This window comes from Solanum pennellii, chromosome 4 (genome assembly GCF_001406875.1).
Source record: "Solanum pennellii chromosome 4, SPENNV200".
Classification (NCBI taxonomy): Eukaryota; Viridiplantae; Streptophyta; class Magnoliopsida; order Solanales; family Solanaceae; genus Solanum; species Solanum pennellii.
Window position 1 is genome coordinate 52,471,246 of NC_028640.1, and position 12,892 is coordinate 52,484,137.

Here is a 12,892-nt window from a genome sequence, read left to right on the forward strand (position 1 = left end):
CATCTAGGCGCTGGTGAACCTCAGCAATCTTCCGCTGCATCTTCCTCTCCATACGCGCTTCAGACTCAGTAATAGACTTCTGCATCCACGGCTGGATATGATGCAGAAGAGTGGCCATTTGTGCCTCTAGTTTCTGGACCCTAGCAAGCGGGACCAGTAACGGTAGAGGGGCTGTGCGAGAGGGGCTCGCGGCTGTGCTACTACCCGGGATAGACTCGACCGGGGTAGTGTCAGTGGACGCCTGTGTAGCTGTGCGGGCCTGGGCTACCGTGTCTACCAGATCATCCGCAAGTGGTGGCAGCTCTAGACGGGGCCCTCTACGTGGGGCCAACTCATTGGCCTCGTCTCTGATGAGGCCGACGTCAACGGTACCCTGTGGGGTCCTCAACTGATCTATGTGCCATATGGGCACACCTGCAGACCTGCAAAGGGCAAAGATCATGCACGGAAAGGGGTAGGTGGTGGTGACCTTGAATGCCCTCTCGTGCATGACTGCCTGGAGAAGCCATGCGAAGTCGACCTCGAATCCGGCTATCATCGCCGCTATCAACACTGCGCGATCCCAAGTGACGATGTTGTCAGCAGCTGTGGGGGAAAGGCAGTGACGGACGAGCAGCCACAAGAACTTCGCGAGGAACGTGAGGTTGGCCTTCTTGATGGCCCCCTTCGGCTCAGTGACCCAATCTGCACCCTCTCCGTCGACTGATAGGTGCAGGGCCATCCACCTCTTGGTGGTCTCCCTCAGTGCTGGCTCTCGCAGGAACTGTCCATCCTTCACTATCTGCCAGCGATAGTCAAACTCGGCAGTGATGGGGGTCCGAGTAGCATCTGCACTCTCGCCGTATAGAAACCGGCGGATGGCTGGCAGGGAAATGTCAACCTGCACGCCCCGGACTCGAACCTGCTCCAGTGGGGCCTGTTTAGCGGGAGCAGCCCGCCTATCGATCTGTGATCGGAGAGTCGCTACGTAGGATGCGTAGAACTCTCGGACCATTTCCTCGCTGTATCGTCCCAACGGACGTGCTGTCCACTCTAAGCGATGCCTGGTGAAGAGGTTATGGATCTCCGGCATCGTTGGGAGACTCCCTGTAAGTACCCGCCGCTCCAAGGTGAGTGTTCGAGTCATTACTCCTTTATCAGTCAGGAACTTGGCGTCGGAGTACACTTGTAACTGGCCGTCGATACACCACCGGTTTGGCTGGTCAGAGGCTGGGGTGGGGACCTGAGATGGTGCGCCGGATGTAGAGTCTGAACTTTCAGCCTCATCAGACGAGGCCGACGCTTCAGCAGTGACGGGTGCGGGAACCTCTGCAGAGCCAGAAGCTTCCTCGGACCATGATACTCCTAAGGAGCCAGACGCTCCTTCCTCATTTGTGGCTGACCCAGAGGGTGTGCCGGTCAGTGTGCGCTCCTCATCAGACTGGGAGGCAGTGACTACGCCGGACGCCACCTTTTTGGGTGTGGCTCTGGGAGCACGTGCAGCACGGGAAGGTGTGGAAGTGCCTGGGGGCACATACTCAGGGTCCCGCTCATCATCAGAGCCGATGATCAAGCGTGCAGACGGGGCAACAGACTTTGATCGCCCGCGTGCGTAGGTTCGGTCTTGCTTGGGTGCCATAGTAGATAGTACCTGTAAAGGATCAATATTAGTACGAGTAGTGGCAAACAAGACAAGCGAAACCATACGAAATAAAACATTGAAAATAGTATGTCATTGCTATAGAAACAGTGACACACGACGGGCCTGGTGACGGCTCGTCGTGACTATGACGGACCGTCATGAGGTCCGTCGTGTTTTACTTAGACTATGTATATATAGAGAACCCTGAAGGAGAGTCTCTGACTAGCATGACGGTATATGCAGGACGGACCGTCACAGGTACGACGGTCCGTCGTAGGTGTCCGTCGTAGGACACTTAAAAAAAATATGGAGACCCTTAGCAGAGGGGTCTCTGACCGTCATGACGGTCGTGCAGGACGGACCGTCGTGGGTATGACGGTCCGTCACATGTGTCCGTTGAAGGACACTTAGAAAAAGTGAGAGACCCTTAGAAACAGGGTCTCTGACAACCAGAACGGTTGTGCAGGACGGACCGTCGTGAAGACGACGGTCCGTCACATGTGTCCGTTGGGAAACACTTGGGAAAAAATGAGAGACCCTTAGAAACAGGGTCTCTGACAACCGGAACGGTTGTGCAGGACGGACCGTCGTGAAGACGACGGTCCGTCACATGTGTCCGTTGGGAAACACTTGGGAAAAAATGAGAGACCCTTAGAAACAGGGTCTCTGACAACCGGAACGGTTGTGCAGGACGGACCGTCGTGAAGACGACGGTCCGTCACATGTGTCCGTTGGGACAGGGTGCTAGGGCTTTTGGAACGGACCCTACGACGGTCCGTCGTGTGTACGACGGTCCGTCATCGGGGTCTCGTTCTGAATAGCAGTGATAGAACTGGGGGTACCCTATGCATCCCCGATGAACCCACATGGTCTTGTAGTGTTGTGGACCTATATGTGTCTATCCCAACTACCTAGGAAACTACCAATGCAAAATCACCTATGTCTAGGGTTGTCAACATGGCAAATTCGAACATTTTGAGCCTAGGTTTAGACATAATCATATAAAGGAAACAATATACGACTAAGAACTAAGCTAATACTAACTAATAAACAAAAATGCAAGATAAATGAGTATAAATTTAGAGACACATACCTTAGAAATGGAGAAAAAGCAAATGGACAATGACTCAGTTGGCAAGGTAGACACCTACAGCAGCAGCTCCGACTAGTAGATGATAATTTTAGGGCTTTGGAGAATTGAGAAGGCAATGATCAGTGGGGGGGGGGGAATGTGGAAGTTGAAAAGAGAGGGGAGATGAGAGGAATAATGAATGAATGGGGTGAAAATGAGGGGTTGGGGGGTTTAAACGGTCAGATTTTGAAAAAGGGTCCAGCCGGGTCGGGTCGGGTATAATTCATTAATCACGCGACGGTTCCCCGACGACGGTCCGTCGCAGTTGTGACGACCCGTCGTTGGTTCCGTCGTGTGTGCCCTAGTTTAAAAATAACAGAAAAACGTACCTGGTACGACGGATGCATACGACGGTCCGTCGCAGGCGCAACGGTCCGTCGATATATCCGTCAGTGACTGCTGCAGAGTAGTTTTCTGCAGAATTTCCTGGTGATGTGCCTGCAAATTTAAAAACCCATTAGTAGAAAAATGCTAACCTTACTAAAAAAAATGACAAGAATTGGGTTGCCTCCCAACAAGCGCCTGATTTAATGTCGCGGCACGACTGGGGACACTTGATTACTCAGCCTTCATCAAGATGGTTTGCCTCTATTACTTTATTCCCCGATGCTTTATGCCCAAAATAGAGTTTTATTCGTTCTCTATTCACCTTAAACCACACTCCCTCCTTGGCTTTTAACTCAACTGCTCCATGAGGGAATACTTGGGTAATCAAGTAAGGGCCAGTCCATTTGGACTTGAGCTTGCCCGGAAGACGAGGCGACCCAGAACTGTCTACAAGCACCAAATCCCCAACCATAAACTCTTGTTTTGCATTTTTTTGTTCAGTCTCCTTCTTCATCTTTTCTTTGTGGGATATGGCAGATACCGATTGGAGCTCACCACTCTGCCTCATGGTCCTACAAATGTTGAAGGTCGCTTCTTCATTATTCAACCGAAATGTCATCTGTCCCTTCTCCATATCAACTAAGGCTCTACCTGTGGCAAGGAATGGCCTCCCAAGAATAATAGGCACTTCGAAATCGACCTCACAATCAAGAATAACAAAATCAGCCGGAAAGATGAATGACTCCACTTTTACTAGCACATCATGGAGTATCCCTATAGGCCGTTTTACTGTTCGATCAGCCATCAGTAGCCGCATCGCAGTGGGCTTTGGGTCACCCAAACCCAACTTCTTGTAAATCGAGAGGGGCATGAGATTTATGCTTGCCCCCAGATCACATAATGCTTTCGCAAAATGTAATAACCCAATTGTACAAGGAATAGTGAACGCACCCGGATCTTCTTTCTTTTGGACCAGAGATCTTGTAGCAATAGCACTACAATGCTGCATTCTATCATCATCCTCAAAAGTGACCGATCTTTTCTTTGTGACCAGATCTTTCATAAATTTGGCGTAACCGGGCATTTGTTCTAAAGCTTCTACCAAAGGGACATTGATAGAAAGTTGCTTTAACATTGTTATAAAACGCCGGTATTTACCATCCTCGGTCTTTTTCACTAATCTCTGAGGAAATGGGGGTGGTGGCCTAGGCATAGGAGTTACCTTTTTAGGCACTTCAGCATCTTTTGCAGTGTTATCCTCTAAATCAGCATCAACTTCTACCACTTTATCAGATTCTGTTGTCACCTTATTCTCATCAGATGGCATAGGTGGATCAATGGTTTGCTTACCACCGCGAGTAGTAATTGCCATACAATGTCCATCATTTTTCGGATTTTGGACAGTGTTGCTAGGAAGAGTGCCCGGTTGCCGTGTGTTCACAGTTGCAGATAATTGGGCCAATTGTAACTCAAGTTGCTTAATTGATATTGCATGGGTATCAACTTTTTGCCCAATACCCGCTAAATCATTTCTCAACTCTTTATTGTGCTCATCACTAGCATCGAACCTCCTCATCATTTTATGCAACATATCCTCAACTCGCGACATACTACCTCCACCATCCCTAGGAGTAACTTCACGATTTTGAGGAGGAACATAGGGTCCATTCCTGTCGTTTCTATTACCATAGTTACCCCTGTTGAAGTTGTTGTCGCGATTGTAGTTTCCATCTCGGACATAATGACCCTCACGATTGTAGTTACCGTAGTTCCGACCTTGGTTCCCTTGACCTTGGCGCCAATTATCCTGATTTGAGCCTTGGGCGCTTGGTCGGAAACCCCCCATCTGCTCATTTACTGCATAAGTGTCCTCCGCATAATAGCATTCATCATTAGGAGGTGGTGGTTTAGCCAAGTAGTTGACTGCATTTATCTTTTCTGCACCCCCAGTGACATGTTTTAGTACCAACCCAAGCTCAGTTCTCATCTGAGCCATTTCTTCACGAATCTCATCTGTGGCTGGGTTGTGAGTGGACTGCACTGCGAAGGTGTTTCTCCCTGTATCAGACTTCCTAGTACTCCAAGCTTTGTTATTCCGGGAGATTTTCTCTAATTTTTCGGCGATCTCAGCATAAGGGCATTCTCCATAAGATCCACCTGCTATAGTGTCCAACACCGCTTTGTTGTTATCATCCTGTCCCCGATAGAAGTATTCCTTCAGTGACTCATCATCTATACGGTGATTTGGAACACTTCTCAAGAATGAGGTGAATCTATCCCAAGAACTACTAACTGACTCTCCTGGTAGTGCCACAAAGTTATTCACTCTGTCTTTGTGGTTTAGTTTCTTGGAGACCGGATAGTAGCGTGCTAAGAAGACATCCCTTAGTTGGTTCCAAGTGAAGATTGAGTTGTATGGGAGCTCAGTGAACCAAATAGCAGCCTCTCCCGTCAGTGAGAGAGGAAACACTCTGAGCCCTATTACATCTAAATCCAAATCAGGCCTCCCCACACAACTTTTACACACTGCCCTTACCTTAGCTATATGGGCATGTGGATCCTCAGAAGGTAGCCCTGAAAACAAACCTCTGGCAGTGAGCATTTGCATCAGACTACTAGTTACCACAAAAGTGTGGCCAGCGGGTAGAGGAGGCAAAACCAGTGGCCCATCCGAATCTGCTATGTCATCATAGCCTCTGTAGTATGCTTGGGGCCGTGGAGCGGGATTCTGTCCCCTCTGTTGATGTTCACCCGGAGCATCGGGTAACATCTGACCATGAACATCAACCGGAGCTGGGATGTTCTGGTTCGGATCCTCATCATTTATTCCCAAATTACGATTCATATTGCGCAGTGTACGCTCTAACTCGTGATCGTAGGGAAACAACGGTTCTCTTCCTCTCCGTGTATTTGGCATACAAGGAGGATAGTTCTGAAAAGAAATCAAAAACAATAAAACAAAGTAAAATCAAGAAAATATCAACTAAACTATAGTAATAAGTTCAAATTAATCTAAAAGCTAATTTCCCCGGCAGCGGCGCCAAAATTTGATACGCTCAAACTTACTTCTCAAATAAGAAGTAAAGCGGTCGCGTCAAGTAAATAACCCAACTAGTGAGGTTGGGATCGTTCCCACGAGGAAAATAGTCTAGACTTAACTTTAACTTGTTATTACTATTGTTCGGTTGATAACTTCCTTAGAAAGTAAAAACATAAAAATGTAAAAAGGGGGGTTTGTATTTCCTAATAAGTAAAAAGAATTAACTAAATTGAAAGAGACACTTAATGAGTTTGAAAGTTGGGTTTTAATCAGTTAATCAAAGTAACTAGGGTTTACGTGTTCCCCACAGGTTCATAACTTGATAATTCTAACTATAACAATTCTTTCCTAGTATCTTGCATGCAAAGTGATAAGTTATGTATTTCTAAATCCTTGGTCCGGCATCTAGAAAATCTCACTCCGCACCTTGGTCCGGCTACGTGTGTTGCTTTCCTAACCCTTATCGTTACCTCATATTAAGCATCGTATTCGATATTTGACTAAGTTACTACCTCGTACCAATCAATACTAGCCTATTAGATAGTATACACTAAATCTATGTTAATAATTCTTTTCCTATTATCTACCTCCTTGGTCCGGCAAGTAGCATTAAGGCGAGTTCTAACGTTGATCATCCGTTAAAAAGACTTCTAAGCGAAAGAATTATTAATACATGCAAGACACTTTTCTAGAATTGTTATTTTAGCTAGGGTTTATCTCATTATTTGCCTATGGTTCCCACAACCCTAGTTATGGAGTTTAGTTACTCATAGCCATAAACACAATATTCAAATATATTAAATAAGAATTCATGTACTTACTTCAATGAGAAAGAATAAAGTCCAAAAGATTGCTTGATTAATCACCAAAAATCACTTGCAAGAATTCTCAAAGTAATCAAAAATCTCACGAAAAGTCTAATGATTATCGAGAATCTCACAATACAATGTTTACGAATACGGAGTTTCAACAATCTCAGAGTCTAACTATCAGGTGTCTAACCTCAAAAACGAGGTTTTTCGAACTATTTATAAAAATACAAAAACCTAATTAAACAAGAATTCTAATTGCTGGAAATCTGCCAAAACGCGGCTGGGTCGACGGACCACGCGACGGACCGTCGTGGTCATGACGGACCGTCGTGGACTCCGTCGTCCCATACTTGGTGCAATTTCTTCTGCTGCTCTCTTCATTCCCCTCAACGGCAAGTGTGACGGACCGTCATAGGCACAACGGTCCGTCGAGGGTCTCGTTTCAAAAGACTTTAACTCTTGGAATCTGGGTACTGGGATCACTTCTCTGATCTTCACGACGAACCTGCAGGACGGACCGTCATGGCCATGACGGACCGTCACAATCTTCGTAATCCCACACTTGTCAGACTTCCCCATCTTCCTTCAGCAGCTTCTCTACGCTGCCACCTACGGACCGTCACAGGCATGACGGACCGTCATAAGCTCCGTAGGTGGTCTCTTCTGCATTTCTCTCTCAAAATCTCCGCATTTGGCTGTGGACAGATTTCCTGCAAAACAAAGAGAAACTTGTATAAAAATTAGCACAAAAAGGGCTTTTGGACGCACTAAACTTAAGGAAAAAGCATTAATTATACCGTGAAACCACGGTATATCAATACTGCCCGTCGACACACCACCGATTGGGTTGGTTGGCAATCGGGGTGAGAGCACAAGTTGGTGAGCCGGGAGTGGATTCAGAACTCTCAGGCTCATCAGACGAGGCAGACTATGTAGCTGTGGCGGGTGCAGGGACTTCAGCAAATCTGTAGGCTTCCTCTGACCACGAAACTCCTAAGGAGCCAGATGCTCTTTCTTCATGAGTAGCTGACCCAGAAGGTGTGCCAGCTAGTGTGCGATCCTCATCAGACTAGGAAGCAGTGACTACGCCGGATATCACCTTTTTGGGCGTAGCTCTGGTAGCGCGTGAAGCTCGGGATGGAGTGGCAGTGCCTGGGGGCACGTACTTGGGGTCACGCTCATCATCAGAGCCAATGACCAAGCAGACAGACGGGGCGACAAACTTTGATCGCCCACGTGCGTAAACTTGATCTTGTTTTGGTGCCATAATAGATAGTACCTGCAAAGAATCAATATTCGTACGAGAAGGAGCAAACAAGACGAGCAAAAATGAAACAAAATAAATATAATAGCTAAGTTGTAATGACTATTCTGTAGTAACAATGAAAACACGACGGACCAGGTGACGGTTCATCGTGAGTACGACGAACCGTCATGTCTTACTCAACTATGTTGATGTAGAGACCCCTGAAGGAAAGTCTCTAACAAGTATGACGGATAAACAGGACGGACCGTCGTGACAGTGATGGTCTGTTGTCGATGTCCGTAGTGCTGACCCTTAGTAGAGGGGTCTCCGACCGTCACGGCGGTTGTGCAGGACGGACCGTCGAGGGTGTGACGGTCCGTTCTAGATGTCCGTCAGAGGACACTTAGAAACAGTGGGAGACCCTTGGGACATGGGTCTCTGACCGTCATGACAGTTGTACAGGACATACCGTTGAGGGTATGATAGTCCATCGTAGATGCCCGTAAGATGACACTTAGAAAAAGTGGGAGACCCTTAGGAGAGGAGTCTCTTACCGTCACGACGGTTGTGCAGGACGGACCGTCGAGGGTATGACGGTCCATTGTAGATGTCCGTCAGAGGACACTTAGAAAAAGTAAGAGACCCTTAGAAAAAGGGTCTCTAACAACCAGAACGGTTGTGCAGGACGGACCGTCGTGGGAACGACGGTCCGTCGCATGTATCCGTTGGTGGACACTTGGAGAAAAACGTACAGTGGGATGTAGGGGGTGTTGGAACGGACCTTATGACGGTCTGTCGTGCGTACGAAGGTCCGTCATCAGGGTCTCATTCTGTCATTCAGTGACAAAATTGAGGATGCCACATTCATCCTCTATGACTCACATGGAATACTTAGTGTTAACCTATACGTTTCTACCCAAATGCCTAGTAAACTAGCAATGCTAAAGCACCTATTTCTAGAGTTTTAACAAGGCAATTTAAGGATTCTCAACCTAGGTTAGACAAAATTGGATTATGATGAAGACCCATCAATAAGAACTAGGTTAATACTAATTGAAAAACAAAAATGCAATGTAAATGGGTAGAAATCAGAGACACATACCTGAGAACAGGAGAAAGACAAGCAAGTGAGGCACTTGGTTTGCAAGAACAGAACCGCAACAGAAGACTCCGACTAGTAAATAGTGGATTTTAGGAATTGGGGAATTTGGGGAAATGATTGTTTGAAAGAGAGGCAGGAAATGGGAAGTTTAAAAGGGAAGGAGTGGGAGAAAGAGGGAAATAAACCGTTCAAATGAAGGGGTGGGGGGTTTTATAGGTTGAAAATTTTTAAAAGTTCCCAGCCGGGTCAGGTCGGGTCGGGTACGCTCATTAATGACGCGACGAGTCCCCGACGACGGTCCATCGCAATTACGACGGTCCGTCATTGGTTCCGTCGCGTGTGCGTTTTGAAAATAAATGAAAGACGTACCTAGCACGACAGATTCATGTGACGGTCTGTCGCGTTCGTCACGGGCCGTCGAAGGATCCGTTAGTGACTTCTGTAGAGTTATTTTTTGCAGAATTTCCTGGTGATGTGCCTGCAAATTCAAAATCCATTAGTAGAAAATGCTACCATTACTAGAAAAAAAACTATAAGTATTGGGTTTCCTCCCAACAAGCGCCTGATGTAAAGTCGCGGCATGACTGAGGACACTTGATTACTCAGCCTTCATCAAGATGGCATGCCTTGATCACTTCATTTGCCGATTCAGTATGCCTAAAATAGAGTTTTATTCGTTCTCCATTCACCTTAAACCGCACTCCCTCCTTGGTTTCTAACTCAACTGCTCCATGAGGGAATAATTGGGTAATCAAGTAAGGGCCAGTCTATTTGGACTTGAGCTTACCCGGAAGCCAATGCAATTTAGAATTGTCTAAAAGCACCAAATCCCCAACCATAAACTCTTGTTTTTCACTTTTTAGGTCATAATACTTCTTCATCTTTTCTTTGTAAGATATAGCAGATACCAATTGGAGCTCACCACTCTGCCTCATAGACCTACAAATGTTGAAGGTCGCTTCTTCATTGTTCAACCGAAATTTCATCTGCCCCTTTTCCATATAAACTAAGGCTCTACCCGTAGCAAGGAATGGCCTCCCAAGAATAATAGGCACTTCAAAATCGACTTTAATCAAGAATAACAAAATCAGTCAGAAATATGAACGACTCCACTTTTACTAGCACATCGTGGAGTATCCCTATAGGCCTTTTCACTGTTCGATCAGCCATCTGTAGCCGCATGGCAGTGGGATTTGGGTCACCCAAACCCAACTTCTTGTAAATCTAGAGGGGCATGAGATTTATGCTTGCCCCCAGATCACATAATGCTTTCGCAAAATGTCATGACCCGACTGTACAAGGAATAGTGAACGCACTCAGATCTTTTTTCTTTTGTACGAGAGATCTTGTAGCAATAGCACTACAATGCTGCATTCTATCATCACCCTCGAAAGTGATCGATCTTTTCTTTGTAACCAGATCTTTCAAAAACTTGGCATAACCGGGCATTTATTGTAGAGCTTCTACGAAAGGGACATTGATAGAAAGCTTCTTCAACATTGTTATAAAACACCGATATTTACCATCCTTGGTCTTTTTCACTAATCTCTGAGGAAAGGAGGGGGGGGGGGTCTAGGCATGGGAATTACCTTTATAGGCACTTAAACATGTTTTCCAGTGTTATCTTCTACTTCACCACTACCCTCTACCACTTTATTATTATCTTTTATCACCTTTTCCTCTTTGGACGACATAGGTGGGTCAATGGTCAGCTTACCACCCCGAGTAGTGATTGCCATACAGTGTCCGTCATTTTTCAGATTTTGGACAGTGTTGCTAGGAGGAGTGCCCGGTTGCCGTGTATTCACTGTCGCAGATAATTGGGCCATTTGCAACTCAATCTGCTTAATCGATATTGCATGTGTATCGACTTTCTGCCCAATACCCGCTAAATCACTCCTTAACTCTTTAATGTGATCATCATTAGCATCGAATCTACTCATCATTTTGTGCAACATATCCTCAACTCGCGCCATACTATCTCCACCATCCCTAGGAGTAGCGTCTCGATTTTGAGGAGGGAATAGGGCCCATTTCTATCATTTCTGTTACCATAGTTACCCTTGTTTAAGTTGTTGTCGCGGTTGTAGTTTCCATCTCGGACATAATGAACCTCACGATTATAGTTACCATAGATCCGACCTTGGTTTCCTTGACCTTGGTGCCAATTCTCCTAATTTGAGCCTTGGGCACTCGGTCGGAAAAACCCCGTCTGCTCATTTACCGCATAGGAATCCTCCGCATAATAGCATTCACCATTTGGTGGTGGTGGTTTAGACAAGTAGTTAACTACATTTATCTTTTCTGCACCCCCAGTGATATGTTTTAATACCAACCCAAGCTCAGTTCTCATCTGATCCATCTCTTCACGAATCTCATCTGTGGCCGGGTTGTCAGTGGATTGCACTGTGAAGGTATTTCTCCCGGTATCTGACTTCCTAGTACTCCAAGCTTTATTGTTACGGGAGATTTTCTCTAACTTTTCGACAATCTCAGCATAAGGACACTCCCCATAAAAACCACCCGCTATAGTATCCAACACCTCTTTATTATTATCAATCTGTCCTCGATAGAAGTATTCCTTCAGTGACTCATCATCTATGCGGTGATTGGGGACGCTTCTCAAAAAAGAGGTGAATATATCCCAAGAATTACTAACTGACTCTCCTGGTAGTGCCACAAAGTTGTTCACTCTGTCTTTGTGGTTTAGTTTCATGGAGACTTGGTAGTAGCGTGCTAAGAAAACGTCCCTTAGTTGGTTCCAAGTGAAAATTGAGTATTAAGGGAGATCAGTTAACCAAATAGCAGCCTCTCCCGTCAATGAGAGAGGAAACACTCTTAGCTCTATAACATCCAAGTCCAAGTCAGGCCTCCCTACACAACTTTTATACACGGCCCTTACCTTAGCTGTATGGGCATGTGGATCCTCATAAGTTAGCCCTGAAAACAAACCTCTGGCAGTGAGCATTTGCATCAGGCTACTAGTTACCACAAAGGTGTGGCCTAGTGGTAGAGGGGGCAAGACAAGTGGCCCATCGGAGTCTGCTATATTTTCACAGCCTCTGTAGTATTCTTGGGGACATGGAGCGGGATTTTGTCCCCTTTGTTGGTTTTCACCAAGATCATCGGGTAATAACAGACCATGAACATCTACCAGAGCTAGGATGTTCTGGTTTTGATCATCATCATTAATACCCAAGTTTCAATTCATGTTGCATAGTGTACGCTCTTATTCATGATCGTAGGAAAACAAGGGTTCTCTTCCTCTCCGTGTATTTGGCATACAAGGAAGATAGTTCTGCAAGAATAAAAAAAAAATAAACAAAGTAAAATTAAGAAAATATCGACTAAACTATAGTAATAAGTTTAAGTAAATCTAAAAGCCACTTTCCCCTGCAGCGGCGCCAAAATTTGATAACGCTCAAACTTACTTCTCAAATAAGTAGTAAGCAGTCGTCTCAAGTAAAGAACCCAACTAATGAGGTTGGGATCGTTGCCAAGAGGAACATAGTTTAGACTTAACTTTAATCTATTATTGCTATTATTTAGTCAATTATTTCCTTGGAAAACAAAAACAATAAAAGGGGGGTTTTTATTTCTAAATGAATGAAA

General features: G+C 45.7%; 1 pseudogene; it reads right to left on the reverse strand.

The window, feature by feature from the left end:
* Positions 1-1,032: 1,032 nt before the first annotated feature.
* Positions 1,033-1,618, reverse strand: LOC114076760 (annotated as a pseudogene).
* Positions 1,619-12,892: the final 11,274 nt, after the last annotated feature.